Genomic DNA, 13814 nt, shown 5'->3' with positions numbered 1-13814 from the left:
TCGCATCCCGGCGGCGAAATTCTTGCGGTTGATAAATAGGCAGGAGTGCAGCCCTCTGCAGCTTTCTTTCGCATAATTTTAACGCTGCAGACATTTCTCAATACATGCACTTTGGCATGATAGCGCAAAAAAACGATGATGCCTAGTGTTCTCTTCCGATATCTCTGAAACCGCTAACAACAGCCAAAAAATTCAGGAAGTGACGACATCACCGGCTAGAACCTCCAGTGAGATCTGACTCTGGTCCGCGGATCAAGCTAGAGCGCCCCGAGTTACTCCAGACGAACAGCAGAATATGCGCAACCTATCCCGGTTGACCAGTGGCATTCAAAATTGTCATCCCAGGGCAAGAAAGCGTGCGCCGGAACGATTAGTGTAAATTGCCATAAGCCGGAAATTGGTTCATTTTCTTTAGCACATGCGACGAGGTGGCCTTAAGCGAAGTGCATCGCGAGTTCTCCGTCCGCATCATGCTGAATGTTGGACAAAAGCATCAGGTGCTCAGCATAAATCACAAATTAGAGATTGTCCTTGCCATCGAGAGGGTGGCAGAGAAATCTGTGCTGGCGCGCTAGAGAGACTTGCCGCTGACTACTGTGTCTGGCATTTGGAATGCCAAGGAAAGGCTGCTCTTCAGTGCTGCCGCGAGAGCGAAGAGATGTTGTATAGAAGGCTAAACATTTCCACATGTGGAGGAGGCGCTGATGCGATGGATGAAAACAGCTCGGCCAAAAAACCTGCCAGTCAGTGGACCTCTCCTCATTGAGAAAGCCCTGGTTTTCGCCTTGCAGCTCAACCATGCCGACTTTGTGTGTACCAGTGGTTGGCTATCCAGATTCAAAGTGAGGCACGGCATTAGCACGAAGACCGTAGCTGGACAAGGTGCCGAGGCTGACATTGAAGGTGCAGAAGTTTGGAGGAATGATTAGCTGGGAGTCTTTTGAAAGACTACATGCCTGATGATATATTTACCCTGGATGAGTCCGCACTTCTTTCCAAGCTACTGCCGAATAGAATGCTTGCGTTCAAGGGAGAGCTGTGCACCGGCGGCAAGCATGCGAAGGATCACATTTCAGTTTCTTTCACATGTAACATGTCTAGAAGTGAGAAACTGCCGCTTCTTGTCAGTGGCAAGTCAGCCAAGCCAAGGTGCTTCAAAGGCGCCCCACTCTCATCGATAGAGTCCTTCATAGGAACAACACAAAGGCATAGATGACTTGAAAGCTCTTTCAAGAGTGTCTGCAGCTCTTTGACTGCCGTATTGAGGCGAAACAAACAAGTGTTGTCATTATTCTTGGCAACACATCGGCGCACGTTGCAATGGATGGCCTCAAGGCTCTGAAGTTGGCCTTTCGTCACCAAACACGACACCGATTGCCGAGCCCTTGGACCAAGGCATCACTAGAGCTGTTAAGCAGCTCTACAGGAAGTGCGCAGAATGCTGCTAGCACTGGATTGACAACAAGGTGTACCCCATTGACCTGTTGGGTGCGATTCACTGCCTGGAACACGCATGGCGGCAGGTCACATCTGCGACCGTGCATAGCTGTTTCAAGCGTGCAGGTTCCATGAAGTGTGCGCTAGTTATGCAGACGACACAAGCATCATCACCGGTGCCCTGGACCAAGCTCTTGAGAATCCTGCTAACTGAAGTCCTTGCGAGGGAAGGTGCTTCAAAAGGCATTATCTTCTCTGATTCCAGGGACGTCGACAGGAAAGTGGAAACTTCACCAGAGATGTCCAAACGAAGCAATCATTGCCTCAGTTGTGGCCAAGGTGTCTCCAACTAACAATGATAATGACGACACTGAAAGTGTGGAAGCTCCGAGCCCAACTGGGGCAGAAGCAGTGCGTGCTGCAAGCGTCATGCAGCTGTTCACCAAAAAAAAACGGGTTTGGCCGAGAAGCTGGCTCACGGCTTGAATGAGTTTGAGGCTAGCTGCTGTCGCTGCTATAGCACCGCGGCATCAGACGTTTCAGTGCAAGATAAAGGATGCATTTTTTTTTTCTTTCAACCTACTGCCGATTTCCGCTTATGTTTTTTTGGCAGGTAAGTGTGTGATTTTACGCTACTCCTGTTAAGCCATAATACCGTGTAGTACATACTTTTTCCTAGTTCCGGCCAACTACGGTTTAACGAGGTTTTACTGTACAGGCACTTGCTAAGCACTTTGAGTGGCTGCAGCCTCCACAAAATATTTTCCATTGAAAGACATTCACTACAAAAAATTTCCGTTTTGTACATACAAGACATATTTAAAATATTTTAAACAAAGCAGCACCAATACTTTTATCTCCTCTCCTGCAATTTGAACATAAGAAGCACTGTACCCTTTTAGTAGCCTCTCCGAGCCATTGTCGAATAGGAAGATACTGTTTCTGCACAGACATTTTAGCATACTGCTTTTCACTTACATCTCTGTCAATGCGACCTTGCTTGCTACACTTGCATTGTTTTGTCTTTGAAATAGACTTTAATGTTAAGATGAAACACAGTCTTGAAACTCTTCATGGTGCTTTCAGATGCTGTGCTTCACTTTTTTTTATGACTAAATGGCCTTGAATGCTCTCTATGAAAGAAGCAGCACTAGATGTGTTCAGATTTAGAGCTACTTCGAGCTTTCAACCACAAAGTCCTCTTGTTCATTAGCAATGCAAATCCATGCATTTGCATGCTGTAACGGTATAGGAAGCAAAATGCACAGCCCTGCCTGCAGGAGGATCAGAGCTTCTGTGCCAGTTCTGATATGCTGTTCAACATGGCAACTAACTTAAAGGTGGACATCCCGCTAGCTGAGGTACAGTGCTGTGCGAAAGTAGAGAGACCATGCAAAATCCGATACGATTGCTGGTTTTGTGTATAAAAACGTGCACCTGAAAAAAGTACTCAGGCAAGCATCTGCCCACATCTGCATAGGGGTCACCCTATGCAGATCTTGAAAACAACCACTGCATCGTCGGGAGATGGTCACACAGTTTTGCCAAATCGCCACACCTCTCCATTTTTGCATAGCGCTGTACATATGACGAGGTTGCCAGGTAGACGCCACAGGGAAGTGCTGCTGACAGCTGCGGTACCTTCTACATTTGAGAGTGTATATGAAGCAAGTTTAGTGAACCAAAGGTTTGAAAAAATTTCACATTATTAGTTACTCACTTCTCGCTGTCACCAGTTAACTATGCGGATCCTCATGTCTTCTTGGTCCATTACTCTTTCATTTTCGGCTCGTCAGCAAACTTGGAGCTTTTCCTGACCAGTGCACTGAAGATTTGTGCAGCCAGTTGCATGTTGATGATTTGTTGCTGGCGTTGAATATGGGCATTCCGAAACTTGTTCGCTATCTGAAAACTTTCTGCTTCTTGCCGTTCTTGATACTTCTCAATGAATTCCCTTAAGACTAACTGAAAAATAAAAGACAAGCAAAATACATTGCATTACAAATACATGTTACAAACGAATTACACTTTATCAAACCGGAATGTCTTCAAATTATACAGATTTGACCAGATTTTTCTTTCAGAAGCCGCAAAAGATATGCCAGTTTGGCCTGTGCTGGTGGTTTGCATAGCATAGATTATTTGCATGGGTGTGCAATAAAAGATGTTTATATAAGTGCAGTTATGTAGTCAGTTTTTTTGGGGTTTAGAGCACAGCATTATAATAGCAAAATTAAAGGCCTTCAATGCTGAAAGTGCAATTTATAGAATTTGCAAATTGGCAACATGAGTTGAAAAATTAAATTTCAGAAACATGCCTTCAGTCAAAAATGCACTGCGCATCGCAAAACAAATTTGAGGGTTTCAACGCTGCTGAACTGAATGTGGAGCGAAAGCTTTGGCTGCAGGCGATCGAGCGTTGCATCGAACACAACCGGCGTTCCGTTGAGCACATCAAACTTCACCGGAGTTCGTTTAGGCAGAGTACCAGGGCTCGAACCCGGCCGCTGGTGGCTGTATTTCGATGGAGGCAAAACGGAGAGGCGTCCGTGTGCTGTGCGATGTCTGTGGACATTAAAGATCCCCGGGTGGTCGAAATTACTCCGTAGCCCTCCACTAAGGCAGGGTGGCTAGAAGGAGAGGTGTGATGAATGCGGCTCGCTTTCCATAGAGAGAGGTGGCCCTCTGAGCGTGACAGCCGCTGGGGCCAAATGGAGTGCCGAGTCTGGGGTGCCGTCAGCATTCAGGAGGACACTTGAACCCGTCCATAGAACGCCATGCGACAGGAGTGGTGGTGTACCGTCCAAACACATTTGCCGGAGAAAGTGTGACAGATACTGCGCCTTTCTTTTCCTGTAAACCAATTATAATTATATGTAGCACTGCAACGAATGCTGATAAGAGGCAAACGATGAGAAGCAAATGATACGAGAGGAAGGGTGGCCTCGGCGCGCCGGGTGTGCACCGTGTGACGTCACCCACTCCTGGCGCATGCACAGCGGCGGTGGCACTTCTGAGCAACGTTTTTCCTCTGAGTCAGCCGTGGAGCGGAGGAGTCGACAACAGCGTCTCCAACGTGGCTCTCCAGCTGTGCTCCGTGTGACGTCACTCGCTCCTCACGCATGCGCAGCTGGGGCTCTCCGGGGCTCCGCAAAATCGCTCAAACCTAGCTAGTGTTGCTTTAGCAATAAAATGACATCCTGTTAGTGGCATTGTCATAAAAATCACATATATGCATTCTACATCATTAAAGATGTAAACTGAGCCTGTATTTCATTGATTTAGCACCATTTTATCAATGCACAGGTTGGGAAAGCCAACTTCAATAGCCTTCAAAAGTATTTTCAGCGTTCAATATTTTTCGAACCACGACGCCTCTCCTGAAATTTTATGGAATGGATTCACCTTCACTGTTAATTCAATTTTAAAACGAAATCGTTCCCTAAAACCAAAAATTTAATGTTTAATGAATTTTAGTTGATGAACAGTCCTTTTATTGCACAGTACAGTGCAAATGGTGACTGCCCTAAACTAGAGTAGACCTACACAGACCACACTGGCATATCTTTCACGGCTTTTGAAAGAAAAATCTGTGCTGAAAACTGACTTGAAACACTCAGTTTATTCATTCCCGTCTCTCCCAGGAGATTTCTGAGCAGTAATTAAATTTCAGGCAATGAGCAGCATTGAATATCAAGAATATGGTCATTCATTGATTGCACGAAAGGGAGAAAGCCATACAAAAAGCTCACATGTGGTTTTGTGAATGCGCCATCTAATTAGCTTGTCCATGGATACCTTTGCAGCACAGATACAAAATCAATATACAGCAATTGCTATGTCAGCTGCTTTTTACTGGATTCACTGTTAAGGAGTACATGCCCTTAAGGCATTTACATCATCAGCCATCAGCACAAGTGCATCAATCACCAGATAGCAATGACTTGTATTCAGTGGAATATCGGACTGTTGCAGCAGTTGGCATAGCCGATTTTTTTCTTAGTCTTGGATTCAGTTTTGACATTTTCCTGATGGCCATGCCATCTAGCGATAATCAGGTAACAAAGCTGCTGTCTTCCATTTTTTTTTTTTTTTGTCTCAAAAGATTTTTTTTCAGTTGTTAAGGGCCGCTTATAAAGCAACGTTCTTTGATAGAAACAGATGGAAAACTGTGTTGGTGCGCAGCGCTGTGGAGTGGGCCCAAGCAATTGTCTATATTACGTCAGCCAGTCTCAAAATGACCGTAGCGCCCCAACATCCCTGTTGCGGTGGATGGTGAAAATGGAAATTATAAACGCTACTAACCCTCTTTTTTTGAAAACGCAATGGAAATAAACTGCGTTTGCATTTTTAAACACACTTTTGTACGCATATGAAAGCCACCACGTCTACTGACGCACAAGCAAGAAGGTTGCAGACGCGGCTCAAGAGTGTCGTCTGCTGCCTGCCTGCTTGAGATGCATCTGCAAATGCGGTGGCTTTTCATGCGTACAAATGAGTGTTTAAAACGCAAGCACAGTTTTATTTTCTGTTGCGTTGCTGAAAGAAGAGGGTTAGCAGCACTTAAAATTTCCGCCTTACCCATCCACTGTAGCAGCGTTGGAGGGGCGATGCGTTTTTCGGATTCGCTGACGTCATAGTATAGGCGATTGTTCCGGCCCACTCTGCACCGCGCAGTTTTGCCATTGTCTCTTATCTAAGAACATTTTTATAAAGGCAGCTCACACATCAACCATATTGAGCCAACTGTAAATGGCCAGCTGGGGCATGGAAAACATGGTGGCTAATGAGTTGTGGAGCACGTTTGGCAACCAAAAATGCAATGCTTTGGTGAACCCCATGTTCTCTCCTGTCTTTGTCATGGCGCTTTGGGTTTGTTTAGCTCTAGCTTTCTGCAAGCTGTCGTGGCAGCTCTCCAAATGCCTTCAGTATTGCCTGTCCATTCAGACCAATCAAATGAAGTGTCATTTCATTAAGGAAACTTTTATGGTCAGTTCCTTCCTTTGTTTCCTTTAACTCTTTCGGGACCGCGCCATAGGCCATCGTGTAAAAATGCACGATCAAATCGCGCGCGCTCTCAAGCTCAAATATCCGCTCATTGGAACACGTGTCGCCATCTAGTGAGTAGTCTAGTATCTAAACTTTCGGTTTTGGTGTAGTTTGCCTTTTTCACGGCAGGCGGCGACGCGGGAGAGATTTTAATCTTTGGCGCGGCGGCGGCGCAGATTGAGAACTATGGCGTCAACCTCGCGTCAGGCCGCAAGAAAGCACACACAAAAAAAATGTTGTACATAAGCCTCCCACTTTTTTTTTGTCTTGAAGTTAGAAAAGAGGCATTGTATCACATTTTGTATATTCTGAAATATTTTTATTACTCTTTTTTATTTCCGTATTCAAGAATTTCCTTCTTTTTTATGTTTTTTTAAGAAAAGTTATATTTTGAGATTTTTTTGTGATATCATGTATATTTTTAGGCATCTAATTTTTTTCTCGTGAAAGTGCGTTCATTTAGCTGCATAACAATATATGTTACAACAAGCTAGCAGAAAATGTCATTGAATAAAAAAATATTTTCCAAGCTGTATCACAATTGCCTTCTTTTCGGGCGGTCCCGAAAGAGTTAACTGTCTTGTGGCCAAATAAAGCTTCCTCCACTTAAAGCAAATGGCTTTTAATGATTCTCTACAGATCATAGTGCACTTTTGATTGCGACTTACTCCTTTTGTTTTGCCTGAGCTTCTCAGAAACAGCGTTGTCTGTGGAGAATACAATGCTGTGTCAGCACCCAACATCCCTAATAATCTGATGTGCATGTTGTGTGTCGCACCTTCATAGCTGTTTTGAACAAGCTGATTGCACCCTGCTATGCATACTTGGCCTTTCAACAAGGACAGGTGTAGACACCACCTTAGACAACAAATGTGTCAGAGGAAGTAGTGTTCTTTTTATCTGTTGCATACCACTTGCAACTATTACCAGGCCGCCAGAATGAAGCTCGGACAGCAAAATATTTTTTCTCCGCTTTCAATTGTACTGTACGCCCCGTGCACCGCCTTTAGCGGCTGCGGGAAGCACACGTAGGGCACAGTCCCCGGCTGTCCCGTTACTGCAGCAAGAGTGGCAGAAATTCGCACATGTTATCTGCCATTTGTGCGGGTGTGTGGCAATTATTTTCACTGCGAAAGCATCCGAAAACGAATTGCTTTAAGGAGGACTTCGGTCCAAAGCCGCAGTCGGACCTGATCTGTGTTCATGCGAGATGGTTGCCGCAGACAAGCGTGCCACAATTAAAGACCGGCTACGCCGCAAAGCTTATCATGAGCACTGTCCCTTTTTTGGCGCTTTAAAATCAATACCCGAGTTCAGAGAAAAACCTGCGAGCTCCAGTTTGTTTTCTTAGAGTGCAACATGGTGCTGTTCTGTAAGTCCAATCAAGTGGCCGTCGTCAGGTGAGTGGAGCAGGCGCTTTGGTGGTGCACTTGTGTACAGGCAAGCGTGCTGGACTGATTGTAAATAATTTACATCATCTTTATTGAATTCGACATGACTGTAACGCATCGTGGAAATAAGCGAGAGTGCACCGTTTCTAGTCCAAACCAGGACTATTTTAAGAAGGGCTAGTTTTTGTTGGGACTGCCTCCCTGCATGCTGTCCCCTCTCGAGCTCCGTTACTGTAGTCGAGAGCTCCGCTTCACTGGACCGCCAAAACGGCAGATGAAAATCGCAGACGACATCACAATTGTGGCGTTATCTATTACTGCTTTTGAGTGTAAGGTTAAGAAGCAAGTGCGGCAACCCCGGCTGCTCAGAGGTAACTTCTTTGGCGGTCCTAGGAATATTTTTTTTCGCACATATGCACACTTCAGCACTGAATGGTGTATAGAACCTCTAATTGACCTAGGCAATATTTGTGATCTCATAAGTAGCCATGTAGCCTCCTGGATAACCTTTGGGCAATGGCGGTCCCAAGAATATTTTATTCTTCGAGGAGGGGACGAGTTTAAAATAACAAATTTTTTTGTATACTTTTCATTTGTACACCAATCTTTGTGTGCTTTTGTTGTTGAGCAATAAATGGCAAACACCACAAATGTTGTATCATAACTCATGCTTTGATTATTAACGGTTCGGTTACATTAGCAGTATTCATATACAATCGTTTTCTATTTATCTTACAATGTTTTAACTTGAATGAGAGCCTGCCAGTCGTGAAATGCAAAGCACAGATAACATTGGCATATTTTCTTATTGCTTGTAATAATAATAATATTAATAATATTAATAATAATAATAATAATAATAATAATAATAATAATAATAATAATACTTTATTTTTTCTTTAATACAAGGAAAGGAAAGGAGCAGCCGCTAAAAAGCTGCTTAGAAGAGCAGCTTGACGGGGCGCGCCTGCCCCTGTATATGAGTATATGAGTACAAAGAAGTCACGCTTATACAATGAGTAAATAATGAACGGAGAAATATTTAAATTACAAAAAAGCACAAGGTAAATCAAGAAAAATATGTGAAAATAATACAGAGACACGCTGCAAGTTAGAACACTTAATTTAAAAATATCTATTCATAGAAACATTTCGCGGATTAATTTAATGGGAGGAAGAGAGAAATCTTGACCACTATTAGGAAAGTATTGATTTAATATGGTAGGAGGCATCTGCCTGCCATAGATCGTCCGGCACGCTGCAACGTGCCAATGCTCCGGATGACGGGTGTCGTATGTGTTTATGTTGTCTTGAAGCACTGCTATGAGTGTTAGTGTGTTGTCCTTTTTAGTGATTCCTTGTTTATATAATCACAAAAGCCTGTAGTCATACAAAGATGTTACTTCAACCATTTTTAGCTGCTTAAATATTGGTCCTGTATATTCGAGGTAAGAAGCTTTAGTAATATTTCTTATTCCACGTTTTTGAAGGACTAGTAACTTTGTAATGGTTTCTGCTGTTGTTGTCGCCCATACTAGCAAGGCGTTGTTCAGAATGGACGAAAAGAGTGAATTATAAAGCATAATGTTAATGGTTAAGTGGAAATACTGGGAAATGTCGGCGTAGAGAACCTACTGTGCGTGATAGTTTGTGGAATAAATATTCTATGTGAACATGTGCTCTGAGAAGTACATGCCTAACGTTTTTACAGAGTGAGCAATTTCTATTTTAGTGCCACAAGAGAAGGCAGCTCGAATGCTCTATTTTTGGGATGGAAGAGAACGGCTTTTGTTTTATTGACATTGAGTTTTAGACTGTTTTGACATGCCCAGTGTTCAATGTTTTCCAAGGTTATGCTAGCCTGACTGGATAGCTCTATGCCTGAGTGATCAGAGAAAAACAGACTTGTATCCTCAGCGTAAATAATGTGTTTTGCAGATGAATCTATGGAAACAAGACTATTTATGTAGAGAATAAAAAGAACTGCCTTGTGGAACTCCCGAGATGGCTGGCTTGACTGTAGAGGAGAAACCATTTATTTCAACATATTGTCTCCTATTCGCTATGTAGGAAGATATTACAAAGTAGGCTGTGCCACGCCATACCTGTCTAGTTTATCGATTAAAGTTTTGTGGTTGATGCTGTCGAAAGCTTTCGTGAAATCTAAAAATATGCGAAGACGAGTTTCTTTTCTTCAAAATTATTTAATATATATACTCTCTTTGAGCGAAAAGGGCAAGCTCAGTAGATCTGTTTTTCCGAATCCCGAATTGAGAGGGGTTTAAAATATTATGATTAATAAACGACGTAAGACGAGCAAGAATTAACTTTTCAAATCCTTTTGAGAAGGTAGGCAGGATAGATAATGGGCGATAGTTGGAAAGGTCGTTTATATCGGCTTTTTTGTATAATACTGTGACCCTCCCATACAACACTGTTGCTCATTTCTCAAAAGAAAATGAGTCCTCCATTTTTTTCTTTTTTCGATGTGGTTAATGACACGAGATGTGTCAACACGAACATCCTTGTAGGCGTTGAGTGAATGGATGATGATTAGCCAATATGTAGTGCAATAAACACTACCACCTCGCCCTTTCATTGTTTTTCGCTAATTTATTTTTTCTTTGTGTTTGTGTATGTGCTGTGGAACAGTACTTTGTAATTAACCTTTTCACATTGTTTCCTTCAAGACAATACTGTTTTGAGCTGCCAAGTGTATATATATATGTTGGCACTGTGCGTCTATCTTGGCCCTCCTGGGTCACCTACACACAGGGGACGACTTGGAAAAGGTCTTCCCTATGGTCCATCGTGGTCTGTGGCCATCCAGAAAATATGACATAACACTAGGCAGGTAATTGACAAAGTTGAATAGGCCACATCAGACCACCGTATTACGGCCAGCACCAAATGTTGACCTCAGGATGGCTAAAACAGGCTTTGGAGCAGTAATAGAGCAGGAAATGTATGCTCTGTAGCAGCTACGAAGCACAAATAGAAACAGTTAGTAGCAGTGATAACAGCATTTTGCAGCAATGCCTGTGGCCAAATCTTCATCAAAACTGTGACGGCATGCACTACTGTCTTTGCAATCCAACCCAGTAAAAATGGTGTCTGCTTATGAGTGGCCCTCTCATGTTTTGAGGATATAGTTCACTGCACTGACTATGAACAGCGCATGTCCAGTGTGCAACTTAAACGTCCTAGGAGCAGTGCATGGATGCAAGCGATGGGAATATGCGATGAAGTGAGAACATGTGATGCCATGCACAAAAAAAAAAAAAAGATCACTGTAACCTATCGAACAAGTGCACTCCCCCCCTTCCCGGCCAAAATAAAGAAGGGGGGGGGGGGGGGGGGCGCTATTCCGAGCCTGCACCGAACTTCAAAATGATGATGACACAATTTTCCCGCCAAGAATAACGAGAACTGAAGCACAGTGAACATGGATTCAAATTTCACTATCTCTAATCGATAGGGCTTAGACGTGTCTGCCAAGTGTTCGGGCTACGCTGCCACCAATGTTAGCACATGCATCACACTTTTGCCTAAGCCTGGTTTCCTCTTCACTGATTTCAGGCTATTGCCGTTTTTTAGAGCATGTGTGATTTTTTTCATGCTGTACCTCCTTATTTCGGATGCTTTAAACCTATCGATTAGCTTTGAAAGCTCAGTTCTATCCTGTCCATGTACTCAATAATTATAGCTATGAAATTATCATTTGTAGCTTATACTCTAAAGCTGTCTAACTCATTTCAAGCTTAAAGGGGCGATGTTCAGGGTCGGTCGATGTATTGCCGTTTCTTACTTACGTAAATAATATACAGGCCTGTGATTCAACCCGCAAAGTTCTAGTGCCTAGCAAGCGGCACATATTACAAAAAAACGCGATAGAAATTGGAATCGAGAAGCTCCTCCCACCGAGAACAACCGCCATTTTGAAATGCTCGTGTGATGTCACAGAGGATACGTGCCGGAGCGTCATCTGCAATGAAGGCTGCAATATAAAAAAACACGTCTCTCTCTTTCTCTTGCTTTCTTTTTTTTTTCTTCTCTCTTTTTTTATGTTTGAAACAGTGGCTGTGCCTCATGCAGAAGTGCTTGATGAAGATGTTACCGCAGGAAAGCGATATAGAGCAAAGCATTTTTTTTTTTCCGTATAAGGCACGGTCACAGTCATTGAGCTACACGGTTAGGTTCCTCAGCTACTTATCCACACACTGATCTGTCGCATTACACCGCAAACGCCGCCAGCGCGATCAACCCTATCACTGTCACGTGAGGTTTTCGGCACCGTGACGCCTTCGGAACTGATCAGCGGACAGTCGCCCGACCTGTTTTGGTCGGATCGGAGGCCGAGCGAGAACTTGACACCCGATAAGTTAACGGCTTGAACAGCTGCGCTTGTCTGAAGCTTAACCGTGTAAGAAAAATAAGAAGAAGCAGCTGCACTTTATATGTTCTCCCTTCTCATCAGCAATGACCTTGGCCAGAAATGTTAGTCCGTGATTGCGGCCCGTTCCACGACTAGTAGGCCTAGCACAAGTATGCGGGGTTTGGGTCTAGAGTTTCGGCGATTACGGAGCGCACGCATTCACAAGCTTTAGCAGTTCAATGTGGCCATCGAGTGTAGTTCTGGCAGTAGTGATTCCAAATTGACGACTGCTTGCATCACAAAGCGCATGCACATTGAGCGGGAAGCGTCTATGTGACCCTGTCTGGTAAGCGCAGCCGGTAGCTGTCGGCACCGCTTGTGGGTAAACAAACACACAGGGAGCGCAGCCGTAATCTGCGAATTGGCGCATTCCTGCGGGAGTTTAGGGCTCACATACTAAATACTAAATGGTGTATGTTTACTGCGTTTACGTTGAAGCACTCGCAAGGCGTCATTTGGGCTCGAGAGCCGGTCGCAGTCGCGCGTGTGGCTGCGGGAAAGGCAGAGACGGCTGCAGATGGGAGGCTCTTGTTCGGTGCGGACATAGAAGCGCACTCTAATCGCGATGGATTTTACGATGACGGGACTCAAGCAGGGGCGGTGGCACATGCTTTTGTGCGCTGGCTGTGGCCAAACTAAACATAATTTTGCAACAAAAAACAAAGAATGCTTTACTAGCTGAGAATAATTAAGTTTGACTAACACGTGCATATAACAGTAAGTCAAGAAGTACCGCTTCATTCAAAAGTATTGTCTGCTTCTCTATTGTCGCAAGGTATGCTCTCGCACTAACGTATGCTTGTTTGGGATTTCCTCTTAGTTTTGGACTGAAAGAGCGACGGGCAATAACTTAGAAATCAGTAACACAACGCTAACCCTTCCCCTCTTTCGCCGCACACATTGCGGAAGGAAACGTTGGACATGTGCCTTTTTATATGTGGGAGCGTTTTGTTGCTATACAAGCTAACTCTCATAACTAAAGAATAACATGCTTCTGATTGTATGCCTAAATAATACAGCATAAGGCCATCGATTTCAGCCTCCTCGACATTCTCTAGACAAAATCACTAAGGTCGCATATTATAGTGAAGGCTTCTCAAAGAAAAGGAATGAGCGAATAAAATTTTTTTTTTTTAAGAAAATAAAAGTATCTCAGTGGCCACCGTCTACAGCGTGCAGCAGACGACATGGGGACGAGATCTCGTTGCGACGTTAGTGGCTACCGGTTGTCAGACCAGAAAGCTGCTTTCGATATTAATAATACAAATTCATTTTAAAGCTATCTACTGAACCGAATGAGTTCAAATTTCAAGGATCTATAATTTTACGTGTGTGGAGTGAAACGCAATAATCAGTTTATGTTCAAATATTAGCTGTCATGACTCCATTAATGACAATGCCTGCCATCCTCTCATTAATGCTATACAACTCATCTGTGTTACTTGCTGTATGCTTACTGACAGAGCCCTACCATAGCTCCTATTTCACCACATGTATTATGT

General features: G+C 43.7%; 1 protein-coding gene and 1 long non-coding RNA gene across 7 annotated transcripts in view; one reads left to right on the top strand and one right to left on the bottom strand.

Annotated features, from left to right (window-relative positions):
• The window catches only part of LOC146171003 (uncharacterized), a 359551-nt gene that overhangs the window by 136341 nt on the left and 209396 nt on the right, over positions 1-13814 (top strand). The window lies entirely within an intron of this gene.
• Positions 1-13814, bottom strand: part of LOC146171009 (uncharacterized) — a 36692-nt gene that overhangs the window by 12876 nt on the left and 10002 nt on the right. For all 5 annotated transcript variants that reach the window (XM_084586651.1, XM_084586652.1, XM_084586650.1 and 2 more), the window contains exon 5: positions 3158-3402. The gene's annotated coding sequence lies outside the window, so the exon portion shown is untranslated. The remainder of the gene's footprint in view (positions 1-3157; positions 3403-13814) is intronic.

The sequence above is a fragment of the Amblyomma maculatum genome, unplaced genomic scaffold, assembly GCF_055883805.1.
Source record: "Amblyomma maculatum isolate TAMU_Amacu unplaced genomic scaffold, ASM5588380v1 scaffold_24, whole genome shotgun sequence".
Taxonomy (NCBI): domain Eukaryota; kingdom Metazoa; phylum Arthropoda; class Arachnida; order Ixodida; family Ixodidae; genus Amblyomma; species Amblyomma maculatum.
This window is presented reverse-complemented; position numbering and strand designations above follow the sequence as displayed.